Below are 17701 nucleotides of genomic sequence, written 5' to 3' on the forward strand. Positions count from 1 at the left end.
CTGTGACTCATATCCATCCCACCCAAACCTTGGCTTGAAGGTTTTCATGCAAAATTTCAATGATTTTTCAGAATATTTGGACAGAGAGAAGAAAAATGAGACTGAAGTTTTTTCTTTTCCATGTACAGACTACATTGTCAGTTAATAGTAAATTTTACCAGTGAAATTAGGAAATAAGAAGTGGCATTCTCAAAGACTTTTTAAGGTATGCATTATAAGAAAGGGTGTTCTAGGCAGCTAAAGACAGTTATAGTGTAATTGGACAGACAGTGTAACAAAGGGCAAAATACAATCAATGTTCTCCTAAATGAAAGTAAGTTCAAACTTACATGTTCTACACACACTGAGAATCAACAGCATTTCAGTATTACTCTGACTAGTAGACTTCAAAATTATATATTTATGAGAATCAATTAGGAGTGTTTTTAAAATGCAGAGATTCCAGAGAGTCATCTCACAGAGCTTGTGATTAATTAGTTTTATGCTGATATCCATTAAGTCTACATTTATGTTGTTTTTCTCATGACTAGCAAAGTTTTGGACTCATAGCTATAGTCCACTGAGGTTTCAGGGATATTTTAGTTAAAAAAAAGTAGCCATGCAAAATTTTAAATAAAAACATCATTGAAAACCATTAGAGCTTGTTGCTTACTAAGTTCAGTATTAGTATCTATTTTTCTATTCAATAGAGGATCTGTTTTCAGGTTTAACCTGAAATAAGAGGTGAGAGATGCTTTCTGAAAGAACACTCCAAAACAACAATCTCCTCAGCACACTTCTTACCCATATAAGTTCACACAAACACACTTACATACCACTAACTACTTCACCTTGATGTGGAGAAAATATAGAATGTAGATGCAAGATGGCCAGGAGAAATGGAAAGACAGAGACAGAGAGAGAGAGGGACACACACAAACAAGCACAAAGGCACACCAAAGGAGGGAGTCAAATGGAGGGAGAAGGGAAGAGTGAGAGAGGGATGGAGACACACACACACACACACACACACACAGAGTGAGAGAGAGAGAAAGAGAGAGAGAGAGAGAGAATTATTCCCAGAATAACAAATTATCCATCCCACCCAAACTTTGAAAATTAAGCAAGTCTCCAGGTACATGAATTGATACACATTGTGTCTAGAGTGGTTAAATAATCCAGTAAAAAAGATGGAGAAATTGTGCTAATAGAATGAGGGTCAAATCAGGGTAAACCAGAGTTGTAGTGGATGTGGTAAATTATTTACAGCACTGGAAGTAAAGTCTACATAAGGCCAAAACTCAGAATTTTCCTTTAGCATACTGATTGTAGGTGATCCTCTAATTACCTTATCAAGCTGAATCATAGTTCTCTCCTGAATATTTAGGAATGATAATACTTTATCTACATACTTGCTGTGAGATTTGAAAGAAATAATACATAAGAAACCATTAGAAAGCACCAAGAAAAAAAGAAAACTAGAATAGCATATTTATCACAAAATATAAAGAGTAAAGATTCATAAACAATATATTTTAGTAAGATTCACAAACAAGCCATTTGCAAATTTCAAATTACCATTTTTGGATACCATACCCTAAAAGAGTAAGTCATATAATTTGAAATGATTGCAAATCGATTTCCACATTTTTAGCTAATTTGTTGAAGATGAAAATCACGTTACTGACATCTTTAGTCATTGTGTAGACCAAGTAATTTATTGAAGCTGATGTATTTTTATAAAAATATCCAATTGGTGAGTCAAAATGAATAAAAATTGACTGAAGTAAGGCAGTGAGAATTTGGACTACACTTTAAGAGTGAATCTGCATGTATTTTCTCTCTTTTTTTTTTTTTTTTGAGGAATTCAATGGTGAGAATTTCTTACTGAGAATATGTAAATCTCTTTTTGACAGAAATACAAACACTGACAGCTTGAGTTTTTAAAAATGAATTATATGGTAAGTTGTTGTATGGATAACCATAATTTATTTAACCAGGTCTTTACTGCATTTAAATTCCTTTATATTTTTTACTGCCATAATGGAATATAATAAAATATTGTTATGCACACACTGTCACGTATATGTAACTTTAACACTTTGATGAAATCCTCGGCATGGAATTGCTGGTTTAAAGAGTACGTGGGTTTTCAATTTTGATAGAAGTTGCAAGTCACCCTCCAAAAAAGTAGGACCAATCTGTAAACCCACTGAGAATAGACAAAAATGCATGTTTCTCTATATGATGGCCAAATTACTTTCATCCTCTGGAACCATGGAAGGACTTGACATTATGCTCCAAAGATTATTAGCCATAAGGTGAGATGGCATTGGATGGAAAAACTGGCTTATAAAAGCAATTCTCAGAATGCATACCAGTGGGAATAAAACCAAATAAAGTTATAGAGATTTAGAAAAACTTCTGATAGACAAGGGATGGTAATGAGAATTGTGTAGTAACCATCACTTAAGATTTAACACATACAAAATGTCACTAATTTGTATTTGTAGCAATCTCTGTATGATACATCTGTCTTACAGTTTTATTTTAAAGAATACAAAGTATTTAAATGAATTTACAGATGGATGTCACCTCTCTCCATTCCCTCCACAATCTTTAAATCCCTTTTGTGAGAGTTATGCTTGTAGTTTCTTTTAGGGGGTGTGGGGAGAGACAAAAAATGAGGGCATATTTCATTGTGACAAAACAATATTTTTTCAGTTAGCATCATTCATTTTGTGTGTCCTCAATACAAATAAAGGAATGCATACTTGGCTTTAAATGATTCCTTTGGCAGCTTTTATAAGGTTTAGAATGTTGAGTGTGTGTGTGTGTGTGTGTGTGAGAAAGATTGATTGATTTAAGGGTTCAGAGTAGTTCTAAAATTCTGCATAAGATAGGGCTTCAGAAACCCTATGATCTGAAATAATAAATACTTACTGGTATAAAATATGAGTGGTTATAGTAATATACTATAAAACTATGATAATTATTCAATGTTAGTTATAGGAAATCAAAATCTAGGGAATGCCTGGGTGGCTCAGTGGTTTAGTGCCTACCTTCGGCCCAGGGCGTGATCCTGGAGACCTAGGATCGAGTCCCACATCGGGCTCCTTGCATGGAGCCTGCTTCTTCCTCTGCCTGTGTCTCGGCCTCTCTCTCTCTCAATCTGTGTCTCTCATGAATAAATAAATAAAATCTTTTTTAAAAAATCAAAATCTAATGATTTATAAAATGTATTTTATCATTAATCAAAGTTTGCCAGGGTACCTGGGTGGCTCAGTTGGTTAAGTGTCTGAGCCTGACTCTTCGGGTCAGGTCATGATCCCAGGGTCCTGGGATGGAGCCTAGAGTTGGGCTCCCTGCTCAGTGGGAAGTCTGCTTCTCCCTCTTGTTCCCTCTCTTAAATATATAAATAAAATTTTAAAAAATTACAAAGTTTGCCTTAGTTTTTGATTAATTAATCCTCATTTATATTCATATTTTAAAAAGTGAAACGTCTCCCTAAAATGTTATTAGACATAAAATTAGTCAAATTTAATTACATACCTATATTCCTAAAACTTGTAATGACAGCTATCCTTTAAAACAAGTAAAATTTGTAGAATGTTTTCAGAAAAAGAGACTAAAAGGTAATTCTGAGTTGTTGAAATCTAAATAACCCTATTTTTATAAGTGAGTCTCTAAATCTTTTCTACACTGAGAAAGGCTTGCCACTTTATTAATGGCTAATACCTGAGAATAATGTACAAAATTATTTTAGAAATTTCCCTTTTCTAGCTGCCTGATGAGCTGTTAAGACCGTTTTTCTGCAATTGATGTTATAGTCAGTACTTGAAGAAGTCGTTGAAATGTTAGTTTCTAGTTATATATTACTATGGTAGTGCTTTCATTTTATCCACACTTTTATTGGATATATTAAATGTCTGCAGTAGTTCCAGTTCAGTTACCAAAAAATGATGAAGCTTCTCATAATACCTTTTATGGCTTTAAAAATCCTAAAAATGGTAATTCTGGCTTGTCCTTTGATATGGCTGAAACAGTTAAATGGAGTAACTATAACAAGAAGAAATATTTATAATGAATTCTTTTCAAAAGCCTCATTTTTCTTTCACTGATGTCAGATAACAGAAATACAATGTAAAATAAAGGTTCAAAGTTTTGGATTTTAAGAACTCAAGCCAATCATACTGAAAAGACCATTAATGATTCTCATAATTGCATAATATAAATAATCAAGATAAAGCAAGTCACCTTAAGACCTGACTCCTTGAAAGTTGATAACTGTATGATTAAGGTCACTACACTGAACTTGAGGAAGTCATCAAAATGAAGTACATATTCTTTTTTTTTTTTTGAAGTACATATTCTCTTAAAAATATCAGAAGTAATCATTTAGTGAATAACCCTCAAAATGTCACTGTTTTGTGATGTGTAAAAGTAGCTTTAACTTAAATTCTGGACTGCTTATAGATAATTAGCCTTTAGCACCAAAAAATTTCTTAAAAATTCAACATGATCATTAAAACCATTTCTCATTATCTATAGGCGATTTTCTAATTTTCTTTAAATAATTTAAACTTTTATAGCTTCATGCAGGTAATTAATTTTCCTTTCATTACTGAAAGGTTCTTGGTTCAGTGATTTCAAAAGATATTATTATAGTGAAAACAACTTCATAATTAAACCAAAATAACTTAGAGTAAGCAAAATCAACAATACATCATTTGGCTGGGCCAACCAGTGTTGGCTTTTCAAGTTAATGAGTTCACCAGGGAGGTGATTCAGTTTGTGTCAAAAGAAAGTTCATGGTATTCACACATGCACAAGTTCAGGGTTCTAAAACAGGATGTGTAATAGAATTTATAAAATATAAATATAAGGTGACTTCCAATGCATGTACTAAGGATATTTTTAATACTATACTTCATGTTTATATTTAAATAAATTGCTGCCTAGGAGAACAAGTTCTTGGAATTTGATATTTGTTTTGAGTTAATGAGTCATATGAAATGCATTCACATAATGTTGTCTATAAAAAATAAAAGAATAGTTGTCTTGACCTAGATTATCTTCCAGCTATGACTTATGTTTTTCAAAAGAAGTTCTCAAGAATGTCATTTATAGTGAATACTAGCTGCTAGTAAAACTAATCTCCACTTTCATGCCTATGAAGTTTTTCATGAAATCTATTTTCCTAAGATGACTAATCATCAGAAAGTCCTAGTGAGATATAGCAGTTACTAGGCTCCAGTCATAATCACATTCTCAAGAGATGGGGCCAGGAATTTCTGTTTTTAAAAAATGGCAGTAGTTGATTCTGGTTAATTTTTGTAAATACATAAAAAAATCTTACTCTTTTGGGTTTTTTTCTCAGGTATCTATAGTGTAAGAAGTGATTTTCTTAATTTTTCCTTTTGAAATTTTTTTAATGTTGTATTTCATAAAGTTATATGGGATATTAACCTTTTATAAAAGATAATAAGTATATATGAAAGCAAATTTATTATTCTTACATCTGTTAGGGTACTCTACTGTGCTTTGTTCTAAATTTAGCTTTTTCTCCATTAGCCCAGAAGTGATCATTTACACTGATGTATTATTTTAACTAAAACATATGCGTACCAATATCCCTTCATTTCAACATTTCTTCATAATCTTGCTTGCATATGTGTGTGTGTGTGTGTATATATATATCCCTTACTCCTCATCTCTCCCATGACTTTGCTTGTGTCATTGCCCATTATTTTAATTCCCCCTTTCTTCTAGTTAACTCATTTCTATTCTTTAAATTTCAGCTTGTCCCACATTTGTTGCCTTTAGCTGTCTCTAATATTCATTCACAAATACTTATTGCAAACTATCTATATGTGAGGCATCTTCTAAGTATAGACACAATGGATTCATAAATTTCTGCCACCAAGGAGTTTTAATTTAAGTAATCTTAATGGCATTATCTTTCTGGCATTTTTTGGTCCTTTTTTTATTATAAATTATCCAGAACAATATTTCCAATATTTTCATTTCAAAGTACAGGGGATAAATTGACAAGGATGCTTTGGCACAAGAAAATAGGCTTTGAAGTTCTACTACTGGCTCCAGTTCTACTACTGGCTACTACTCAAGACTTTAAGCAGTTGATTATCTTAGGATCCTTGTAACCTATTCATACTATGCTCCTATGCCATGGCTCACCTGCTGGGATATGTTAATGAAAAACTTATCCTCTTATTAGCTGAACATTTTTTTCCTCAAAATTTTCCATTGTTGTGAAAGTTTCTCAACTTCCACATCTATTTTACTATTTATTTTAAAGATTTTATTTTTAAGTAATCTCTACACCCAATGTATAAGCTCAAACTTACAACCCTGAGATCAAGAGTTGTATGCTCTATCAACTGAGCCAGCTAGGCACCCCAATTCTACTATTCATTTTAATAGAAGTCTTCAAATATAATATAATATTGTCTTAATGAATAATAGCTTTTATAATATCATTTTGCTGTGGCTTTTCTTTGGCAACCTGTCATTTTTTTTCCATTGTCCTCTTTAGCACCTTCCTTATTCTCTTTCCTTGTTATATATTGCTATCTTATTTGCTGTAGATGAATAAACAAGAAAATCAAAAATATTAAGAATTGTAGATTATGTAAGATTCAATAAAATCCTGAATAAAACCATGAAGAATAAAATATTTGGTTTTTAAACCAAGGTATGTTATCATTCACTCTAAGATTGCCAAGAAACTTTAAATGCAATTACGTTTCAGAGCTATATGCTGAACTGATCAGGGTTTCACTAAAAGTCTAACTTTTAACATATATCTTACTCATTTTCTCAGTCTTTAACAAAAATTGCTGTATGGCAAATTTATGAATGTATATTATAACCTCAGGGTCCCAAAATAGAAGGTTCTTAGGGGATTACAAATATCTCCAGAGAAGGAAGAGGGAAGAGTTATAAACCATTTTAGCAACAGTCCTATGTTACTAAGCCACTTTCTGTGGTCTCCATGATAAAAGTCATTGTGAATTTTAGCAAAGGTTCTTTTTTACATGGTTCAGTCAAGCAGAGAGGTCTCAACTGTATTGTTAATCAGAATGAGTGGAAATAACCAATGTTAAAGAAATTATCCATTGGAGGCAAATGAACTATTTGAGAGTATAATGGTGCCATCTGGTAAATTAGCTCTTCCTCAACTTCAACTACTATTCTAAAAGTTGTATATCTTTGAAACATTTTATTTCCGGAGAACAATTTATTTCCTTTTCATTATCAGATTATGAACAAGGCAATATAAGATACTACTAAAAGCTGCGATTCATGGGACACAAAAGAATCTATTTCCTTCTTTCACCATAACTTAACTTTGTCAAAAGCCTAGGCCTATAGCACACACTGAGAAAATAATCAGAAATTTGCTGCTCACCTCACCAACAAATTGACTTTTTGCCAACTGAATACTACTGCTTTGACTTAAGATTCTCCCCCTCTCTATAAAGTTATCACTTTCAATACACACACACACACACACACACACACACACACACACACATATAATGAATGGCAATTGTTTTTATGCTGATTTTCAAGGCAGGATGATAGTGAGATTATGTTCCAATAATTTCTTTTCTTCAAAACACATAACAATCATAAATAAAATATAAAAAGATAAAATTAAAAACCCTAGCCAGGCTTACATAATAGGAAAAATCTTTGTAGACCATGTGCACCACAAAAATCAAAAGCAGCACCTACAGCTTTAACTGAAGATGAAACTATGGCTGAGTTCCTCATCTGGAGTAACTGTGTATTCATTCCTTACAAGGTAAGTGGAAGGCTGTGGTTGGAATAAAAAAGATTGTTGAATCAGACTACTGAAATCAAGGAACTGTGTTGCTTTCTCCTTGCAGAAGGAAAAAAAGAAAGAAGTCAGTCATTAAATAAAACCAATTACTACCAGTCTTGAGATTATAGTTTTTAAAAAACCCACAGACCTAGGAAGGTAATAGGACACAGGCACATCCTCTTATACAGGACTGAGCTAAACCTTTAGCATGCTCTGCGAGTGTATCATTCACATGTTTAACATTGCTGCAATCATATAAGAAAACATTGTAAGAACTGTGTAAAGGTACTAAAAGAGTCAAGTAGAAGTGACAAAAAAAGCTAGATAAGGAGAAGAGACTGCATAGGGAGAGAAAGAAAGAACAAAATAGTAAGACTATCCTCCCCAATGAAATGAGCATTAAAATCTACATTCCAAAATACATCAATAAATCTAGTTCTAAGAAACATAACCATGAAAATAATAATCAAAACATGGATTCTCTCCAGATGAGAATAAGTTTACTGAATCACCTGAAAAAGAAACTCAAATGATTAATGAGACAACTTCTAATACAAGTAGACAGAACATTTTGAAATCAAAACGACAAATGTAAAAATAAAACAAGTGATTATCTTTTTTAAAAAAAGAAATAATTCAAACATTTTAAGAAAACAAAATGGATGAAACAACTTTTCTCTGGACTCAAAGAGGAATTTAGTAAATTGGAAGCTAACATTGAGGAATTTACTCAGAATCTTCTATTGAAAAATTTAAAAAAGATATTTTATGAGACATGAAAGATAAAGAAATTCCACCATGTATCCAAAAGAATAAGATGAGAAGTCAATGAAAGAAACACAATATATCAGGAGATAAATGAAAAGAATGTTCCAGAATTAAAGAATGTCAAGTGTTTGTAGGATGAAAGTGAACTTGGAATTTTGATCAGGATGTATTTAAAATATAGATATGTTGGCATGAAACTGATGAATATCATACAAAAGTTAAAGTCTAAATAGCTTTCAGAGAGAAAAAGAGTAACTATAATTAGAATAGTGAGATTCTTGTCATCAACACCTATGTACATTACAACAACTGAAAAAAACAAAAAATCCAAAAAAAACCCCAAACAACCCTGACAATATAGGTTTTTAAGACCAGGCAACTTTCCATCCAGAAAAGAGGGTAAAATATAAACACTTTTAAGAAAGCAAATGCAAAGCATTTATCACACCCAGATCATATTAAGTCAACAGCAATAACACAACAACAGCAAATATTTTTTTTATTTTTAAGAAAATGTTTAAACAAAACTCTTACAACACAATGGCAGTAGTCAGAGAATGGTCAAAATATGCTAAAGCTCTCTCACAAAGGAACAGAAAAAGTACAATTTTGTACAAAAATATTTAGGTAAGTACTAAGAGTTAATATTAAATTCAGTTGTTTAAAGAATTACAACTTAAAAAAAAAAAGAATTACAACTTAAGAGTAAATAGTTAAAATACCATGCAAAGCTCTAACCAAGAAGATAAACTAATAGGGAATTATAGAGAGTTTAATAACACAGAAAAAAGGGAATGGGGATAAAACCAACAAACTAGGGCAGCCCGGGGGGCTCAGTGGTTTAGCGCCGCCCTCAGCCCAGGATGTGATCCTGGAAATCCGGGATCAAGTCACACATCAGGTTCCCTGCATGGAGCCTGCTTCTCCCTCTGCCTGTGTCTTTGTCTTCTATGTGTCTCTCATGAATAAATAAATAAAATCTTAAAAAAAACAAAAAAATCTAACAAACCAAAATGATGATAAATATGAAGTCAAATAACATAATTTTAAAAAGTAATCATAACAAGTGGTATTTCAGGAGAATGTTTCTTCTTCACATGGTATGATTCCTTAACTGTGAATGTAGTTCAGTTCTTATGAATATACATGTTTGGAGCACCTGGGTGGTGCAATCAGTGAGCCTCTGACTCCTGGTTTAGATCAGTTCATAATCTCAGGGTTGTGAGATCGAGACCCTCCTGTTGGACTCTGCGCTCAGTCTAGAGTCTACTTAAGACTCTCTCTCCCTCTCCCTCTGCTCCTGCCCTTTGCATGCTTTCTCCCTCTCTCTCTTAAATAAGTAAATAAATCTTTAAAAATATATAAATAAATAAATATGTTTTTTCTTTTTCTGTACTCATTCAACCTGTTTATTTTTCTTTACTTACAAAGAATAATTTGAACATGATCGCCTTGGTTGTGCCCTTTTTATTTTTGTTTTTGTTTTTAAAGTTATCACAGTCATTAAGAATAAACCATTCCAGACAAATACTGTCATTTCTAGGTGGGAATTTTACCTAATTATAGGATTTAGTGTTAGGAAACCCATCTTGGTTGTCTTACTTAACTGTGTCCTCAATACCAGATTTTAGCACATTATTTTATTTCTCCATTCTTCCATACCTCCAACAGGAAATGGAATGATATTTATGAGGACACTTCAAAGACTTCTAAATATAGGCACAAATTAAATTCACCAATTATTGGAAAGATTATAACATATTTTTAAAAATTCTAGGGGTACTTGGGTGGCTCAGTTGGTTAAGCATCTGTCTTTGGCTCAGGTCATGATCTCAGGGTCCTGGGACTGAGCCTCTCACATCTGTCACCCTACTCAAGAAGGGAGTCTGCTTCTTCCTCTCCCTCTGCCCCTTCCTTGAACTCATGCACTTTCTCTCACACACACAAATTAATAAATTATCAAAAAAGTCACATTTTCCCTCATTCTTAGAAAAAAAAATTCTAGCAATATGCTGCTTAAAGCAATAAAAATCAAAGAAAACCAATGGAATAAAACATTATTAAGATGAAATGTTAAATAATAATAACATTATTTAACATTTAACATGAATATATTGAAATGTTAAATAATAATATTTAATTTACATTAAATAATAATATTTAATTTAAATAGTATTTAATATAATATTATTTAACATTTAACATGATTATTAATATTCATTAATATTTATTTCATTTATAAAATGAATGTTAACAATGAATGAGATGAAATAGACATACCCTACAAATATAGTATCTATTGACTTTGCCCCTAAGCCCCAAAACTCTAAGAGATAGCTTTTCTTTTATTTTTCTAGTCCAGAAGAAGAAAATGGAGTATAGAATATTTTTAAAATTTATTCATTCTTCCAGCTAATAAATAATTGAGCTGTGATATGAACTCCAGAATTTTTACCAAATAGTAACCAAGCAAACTGTAGCATTATCAATATTAGATAAACCAGAACTTAAAATAAAATGTTTAATATAGATAAAGCAGAATGATTCTTTATAATAAAATGAATGCTCCTGCAAGAAGATAAGATTTTCATTATATACTTATACACAGGAAGTACTATTGCCTTAAAATATATTAAAGAAAAACTGACATTAAAGGGCACCTGGGTGGTGCCCTCTGCCTATATCTCTGACTCTTTCTCTGTGCCTCTCATGAATAAATAAATAAAATATTTAAAAATAATTAATCAACTAATTAAATATGCAAAAATATCAACAAAATTAACCAGTTTCAGTGTGTGTATGCATGTGTATGCATATGAAATATACATTATTTTGAGTACTGTAGGGAACATTTATAAAAAATGACCATGTGTTGCATATAAACAGTATACATGAATTGCAGATAGTAGATATAAAATATACCAGAATTTCTTGCCATGGTTCAATTAAGTTAGGATGAACTATAATATAGAAATAAAAAATGTATAAACATGTTTAACAACTTAAAGAGACACTCCAGAATTATTGATAGAGATATGGAAATCCTAAGAAAATCATAAGTCTTCAACTCAAGAAATTAGGAAAAGAACAACAAAATAAATTTTACTTGAGAAGAAAGAAAATAATAAAGAGCAGAAAATTATAAATTAAACAAAACCAGAAGTTGATTTTAAAAACCTTCACAAAGTAGACATTTACCAAAATTCATAAAAATTAATGAGTCATAATTTCAATATTTTTAAAGATTTTATTTATTTGAGAGAGAGCAGAAGCAGAGTGGGTAGGGTAAGAAGCAGACTCCCCATCCAGCATGGAGTCTGATGCAGGACTCAATCACAGGACTCTGGGATCATGACCTGAGCTGAAGGCAGAGGCTTAAATGAATGAACCACCCAGGTGCCCCATAATTTCAAATTTAAGAACAAAACGAATGTGGACTATTCAAAGGAAAAAGACACATTTTTAAAAAGCCCATGAACAATTTCTAGCCACTAAGTATGAAAATATAGAAGCAGCAGTTGCTTTTTCTAGAATGATGTAAATTGCCAAATGACTCAATAGATAGAAAATGTGATAAAATCACAAATTATTGAGTTGGAAAAAAAATTCTTCAAAGAGTAAAGTAGGGGTGCCCAGGTGGCTCAGTTGGTTAAGCATCCAACTCTTGATTTTGGCTCAGGTCATGATCTCAAGAGTTGTGAGATCAAGCCCTGCGTTTGGGCTCCACACGGGAGGGAGTCTGCATGATTTTCTCTCTCTCTCTCTCTCTCTGCCCCACCCCTCATGTGCTCTCTCTCTCTCATAAATAACTTCTGAAAAAAGACTAAAGTGCTTTCACAGGCATTTATCAAACTTTCCAGTAACAGAAACTTAAAAAGATTAAGATCTATATAATTTACATACTAATACAATCTTTATATTTAAATAAGGTGGACTACTTAATAAATGGTGTTGGTCTATGATTTCCCATTTGGGTTTTTCTGTATATTTTTTTATTGGAGTTTAATTTGCCAACATATAGCTTAACACCCAGTGCTCATTCTCTTAAGTGCCCCCTTCAGTGCCCGTCACCCAGTCACCCCATCCCCCTGCCAACCTCCCCTTCTACTACTCCTTGTTCATTTCCCAGAGTTAGGAGTCTCTCACGTTCCGTCACCCTCTCTGATATTTCCCACTCATTTTCTCTCCTTTCCCCTTTAATCCCTTTCACTATTTTTTATATTCCCCAAATTAATGAGACCATATAATGTTTGTCCTTCTCCGACTGACTTACTTCACTCCGCGTAATACCCTCCAGGTCCCTCCACGTCAAAGCAAATGGTGGGTATTTGTCGTTTCTAATGGCTGAGTAATATTCCATTGTATACATAAACCACATCTTCTTTATCCATTCATCTTTTGATGGACACCGAGGCTCCTTCCATAGTTTGGCTATTGTGGACACTGCAGTTTGAACATCAGGGTGCAGGTGTCTTGGTCTTTCACTGTATCTGTATCTTTGGGATAAATCCCTAGTAGTGCAATTGCTGGGTCATAGGGTAGCTCTATTTTTAACTCTGAGGAACCTCCACACAGTTTTCCATTAGTGCCTACACCAGTTCACATTCCCACCAACAGTGAAGAGGGTTCCCCTTTTTCCACATCCTCTCCAAAATTTGTTGTTTCCTGTCTTGTTAATTTTCGCCATTCTCACTGGTGTGAGGTGGTATCTCATTGTGGTTTTGATCTGTATTTCCCTGATGGCAAGTGATGCAGAGCATTTTCTCATGTGCTTATTGGTCATGTGTATGTCTTCTTTGGTGAAATTTCTGTTCATGTCTTTTGCTCATTTCATGACTGGGTTATTTGTTTCTTTGCTGTTGAGTTTAATAAGTTCTTGGTCATAGTGAATAATCTTCTTAATCTACTATTGGATCCTATCAGCTAGTATCTTGTTGAGAATTTTTGAATCTGTGTTCATCAGGGATATTGTTCTATAATTCTCCTTTTTGGTGGAGTCTTTGTCTGGTTTTAGAATTAAGGTGATGCTGGCCTCATAGAATGAGTTTGGAAGTATTCCATCCCTTTCGATCTTTCGGAACATCTTTAGCAGAATAGGTATGGTTTCTTCTTTAAACGTTTGATAGAATTCCCGTGGGAAGCCATCTGGCCTTGGGCTTCTGTGTCTTGGGAGGTTTTTTGATGACAGCTTTAATTTCCTCCCTGGTTATTGGCCCGTTCAAGTTTTCTAGCTCTTCCTGTTCCAGTTTTGGTAGTTTGTGGTTTCCCAGAAATGTGTGCATTTCTTCTAGACTGCCTAGAAAAGGCAATTGCTTATTGGCGTATAGCTTCTCATAATATGTTTTTAAAATCATTTGTATTTCCATGGTATTGGTTGTGATTTCTCCTTTTACATTCATGATTTCATTACTTTGAGTCTCTTCTCTTTTGTTTTTAATAAGGCTGGCTAATGGTTTATCTATCTTGTTAATTCTTTCAAGAACCAACTCTTGGTTTTGTTGATCTGTTCTACAGTTCTTCTGGTCTCTATTCATTGAGTTCTGCTCGAATATTTATTAACTCTTTTCTTCTGCTTGGTGTAGGCTTTATTTGCTGTTCTTTTTCCAGTTCCTTTAGGTGCAAGGTTAGCTTGTGTATTTGAGTTTTATCCAATTTTTTGAGGGATGCTTGTATTGCGATGTATTTCTCTCTTAGAACTGCTTTTGCTGTATCCGAAAGATTTTGAATGGTTGTATCTTCATTCTCATTAGTTTCCATGAATCTTTTAAATTCTTCTCTAATTTCCTGCTTGACCCATTCATCCTTTAGCAGGATGCTCTTTAACCTCCACGAGTTTGAGTTTCTTTCAAATTTATTCTTGTGATTGAGTTCAAGTTTCAAAGCATTATGGTCTGAAAATACGCAGGGGACAATCTCAATTTTTTGCTATCGGTTGAGACCTGATTAGTATTAGTGTATTATTACCTAATTATGTCTTTACTTTGGTAATTAATTGATTGATACACTTGGTAGCTCCCCCATTAGGGGCATAAATATTCATGATTGCTAGGTCCTATTGTTGGGTTGATCCTTTAAGTATGATATAGTGTCCCTCTTCATCTCTTACTATAGTCTTTAGGATAAACTTTAATTTATCTGATATGAGGATGGCTACCCCAGCTTTCTTTTGAGGCCCATTTGAATGGTAAATGGTTCTCCAACCTTTCATTTTCAGGCTGTTGATGTCCTTAGATCTAAAATGAATCTCTTGTAGACAGCAAATAGATGGGTCTTGTTTTTTTATCCAGTCTGAAACCCTGCATCTTTTGATGGGGTCATTTAGTCCATTCACATTCAGAGTTACTATTGAAAGATATGAATTTAGCATCATTGTAATCCTATTCAGTCCCTGTTTTTGTGGACTATTTCTTGGGCTTCCTCTTTCTTTTACAGCGTCTCTCTTAATATTTCTTGAAGAGTTGGTTTGGTGGTCACATATTCTTTCAGTTTCTGCCTATCTTGGAAGCTCTTTATCTCTCCTTCTATTCTGAATGAAAGCCTCGCTGGATAAAGTATTCTTGGCTGCAGGTTCTTCTCATTTAGGACCCTGAATATATCCTGCCAGCCCTTTCTGGCCTGTCTGGTCTCTGTGGAGAGGTCTGCTATTAATCTGATTTTCTCCCCATATAAGTTAGGGATCTCTTGTTTCTTGCTGTCCTAAGGATTTTCTCTTTATCTCTGGAATTTGCAAGTTTCACTACTAAATGTCGAGGTGCTGAAGATTTTTATTGATTTTAGGAGGGGACTTCTCTATCACCTAGATCTGAATGCCTGTTTCCCTTCCCAAATTAGGGAAGTTCTCAGCTATGATTTGTTCAAATATGCTTTCTGGTACTCTGTCCCTCTCGGTGCCCTCTGGAACCCCAATTATACATAGATTTTTCCTTCTGAGGCTGTCATTTATTTCCCTTAATCATTCCTCATTGTCTTTTGTTTTTCTCTTTTTTCCTCAGCTTCCTTCCTTGCCATCAACTTGTCTTCTATGTTGATCACTCTTTTTTCCACCTCATTAACCCTCATCATTAGGACCCCCTGTTTGGGTTGCATCTCATTTAATTGATTTTTAATTTCGGTCTGATTAGATCTAAGTTCTGTAGTCAAGAAGTCTCTTGATTCCTTTATGCTTTTTTCCAGAGCCACCAGTAGCTTTATAATTGTGCTTCTGAATTGGATTTCTGACATCAAATTTAATCCAAATTTTGTAACTCTGTGGCAGAGAGTACTGTTTCTGATTCTTTCTTTTGTGGTGAGTCCTTCTTTCTAGTCATTTTGCTCAGTGCAGAGTAACTGTATGAGCGGGCTAAGTCAAAAATATTTTCCATGACCTAAGTAAATTTCACCCTAGATGATTCTGCCCAGGTCAGAGACCAGAAATTGAAAACAAAGATCAGAATGATATAAAACAAAAAGACCATTAAAGTGAAAAACAAATTTTAAAACAAAGTAGTAAAAATCAAATGCCAAGAATCCCAAAGAAGAAGAGAAAAAAAAAAAAAGAAAAAGAAAAAAAGGGGGGGGGGTGCTGGGAGATGGTGGTGGTGAAGAAGTTGTAGTGGAGGGAGGATGTAGTCTACCTGAGGGGTTCTAGAGGGTGATCCTCTTGTTTCTGAGTATATTAAGTTCTGTATGTTAGAAGATCTCCAGTCCCAAATTCATACAAACCAGAAATACTTGTAGAGGGCCCCACCATTGGCCACCAAAATATAAATGAGATAAAAGAGGGGGGCAGAATGGGAATGAGGAATCTCACAGAATGAACCAGCACGGTATACCACTTGGTTCTTGGTGCACGCTGATTATGTTTCAGAAGGTATTAACTTCCGACATTATAAAACAGAATGAGGCAGAGGAAACAAAAAACACAAAACAAAACAACATATCTCGTATATCTCCCAAAATTGACTATGTTGAAGGGAATCTAGAAGTGGAAAATAGATCTAGGATCTGTAACTGTAGAAATATGAAAGTCAAAATGAATCTTAAAAATGAAGAGGTAGTAAAATATTGTAGTTAAGGTGGGAAAAGAGAAAAAATCGGAAATTTACAGTCTGATATAAAAATGAGTTGTACTGGAAAAAGGAAGAAAAAAAATAGGAGGGGTACCCTCAGTTTCTGTATACTGTAAACCCCTCGACTTCCCCTGGAACTTGTGTGGGGTGCTCTCCCCTGGGGGCAACTCCTCTGTTAGTGACCACAGGAACTTGGGGGCCCCACTGCCCCTCCTAGGATCCTATTCCCTGCGAGCGCCTTTCCGTCTGGGAAGAATCGGGGCAGATTTTTAAAGTTCCCATGTCTCCGGGCCAGGGCTCCCCTGTCCCGAGGCTCCCAGCCCCCCTCAGCCTGGCTCCTCGTCTGGCCCCTCCCCCACTGGATGCTTTTTTATTTTTTTCTGCCTTCCTACCTGGTTAGAAGCAAAGCCTTCTCTCTATAGCGGTCCAGCTGTTCTCTCTTTAGATCTCAGGTCGAATTCCTAGGTTTTCAGGATGCTTTGAAAGTTATCCCGGTAGGTTGGTGGGTCCAGGTTACTTGGGGACTCCACTCCTCCGCCATCTTCTCAGCTCCCCCGATTTCTCCATTTGGATAAAGAAAAAACCAGATTCTTCCATCTCAAGACATGTATAATGATTAATTCCAAATGGATTAATGATTGGAAATTAGATAAGAAAATTATAATTTAAGAATTTTCAGAAGAAAAAAATTTTTTTTTGAAAAGAGGAGAGCAAGACACTTCCAACACTCTCATAGGCTCAACTCAGTAAAGAAAAAAGTTAGGGTGCTTGGTTGGCTCAGTAGGTGGAGTGTGTGACTTCATCTTGGGTGTTGTGGGTTCCAGCCCTACTTCGGGTGTAGAGCTTACTGAAAGAAAGAAAGAAAGAAGTAGATTCATTAAATTGATATTTGAAACTTTCTGCATAACAAATAACACCACAACAAGGCAAAATGATAAATAATATGACAGCTTATTTGCAAAACTCAAACCTGATAAAGCAGTAGTATCCAGGATATATTGAAAGCCCAAAAAGTTTAAAAGAAAAATAATATAAAAGAATAATGAAGAAGGGT

The 17701-nt window shown here is 34.1% G+C and overlaps 1 long non-coding RNA gene across 1 annotated transcript in view; it reads right to left on the bottom strand.

Annotated features, from left to right (window-relative positions):
• LOC144290216 (uncharacterized) overlaps positions 1-17491 on the bottom strand; it is a 225641-nt gene extending 208150 nt beyond the window's left edge. Inside the window, exon 1 of the long non-coding RNA XR_013358002.1 lies at positions 17040-17491. This is a non-coding gene — a long non-coding RNA (uncharacterized LOC144290216). The remainder of the gene's footprint in view (positions 1-17039) is intronic.
• Between the last annotated feature and the right edge of the window lie 210 nt (positions 17492-17701).

This window comes from Canis aureus, chromosome 2, assembly GCF_053574225.1.
Source record: "Canis aureus isolate CA01 chromosome 2, VMU_Caureus_v.1.0, whole genome shotgun sequence".
In the NCBI taxonomy this organism is placed as follows: domain Eukaryota; kingdom Metazoa; phylum Chordata; class Mammalia; order Carnivora; family Canidae; genus Canis; species Canis aureus.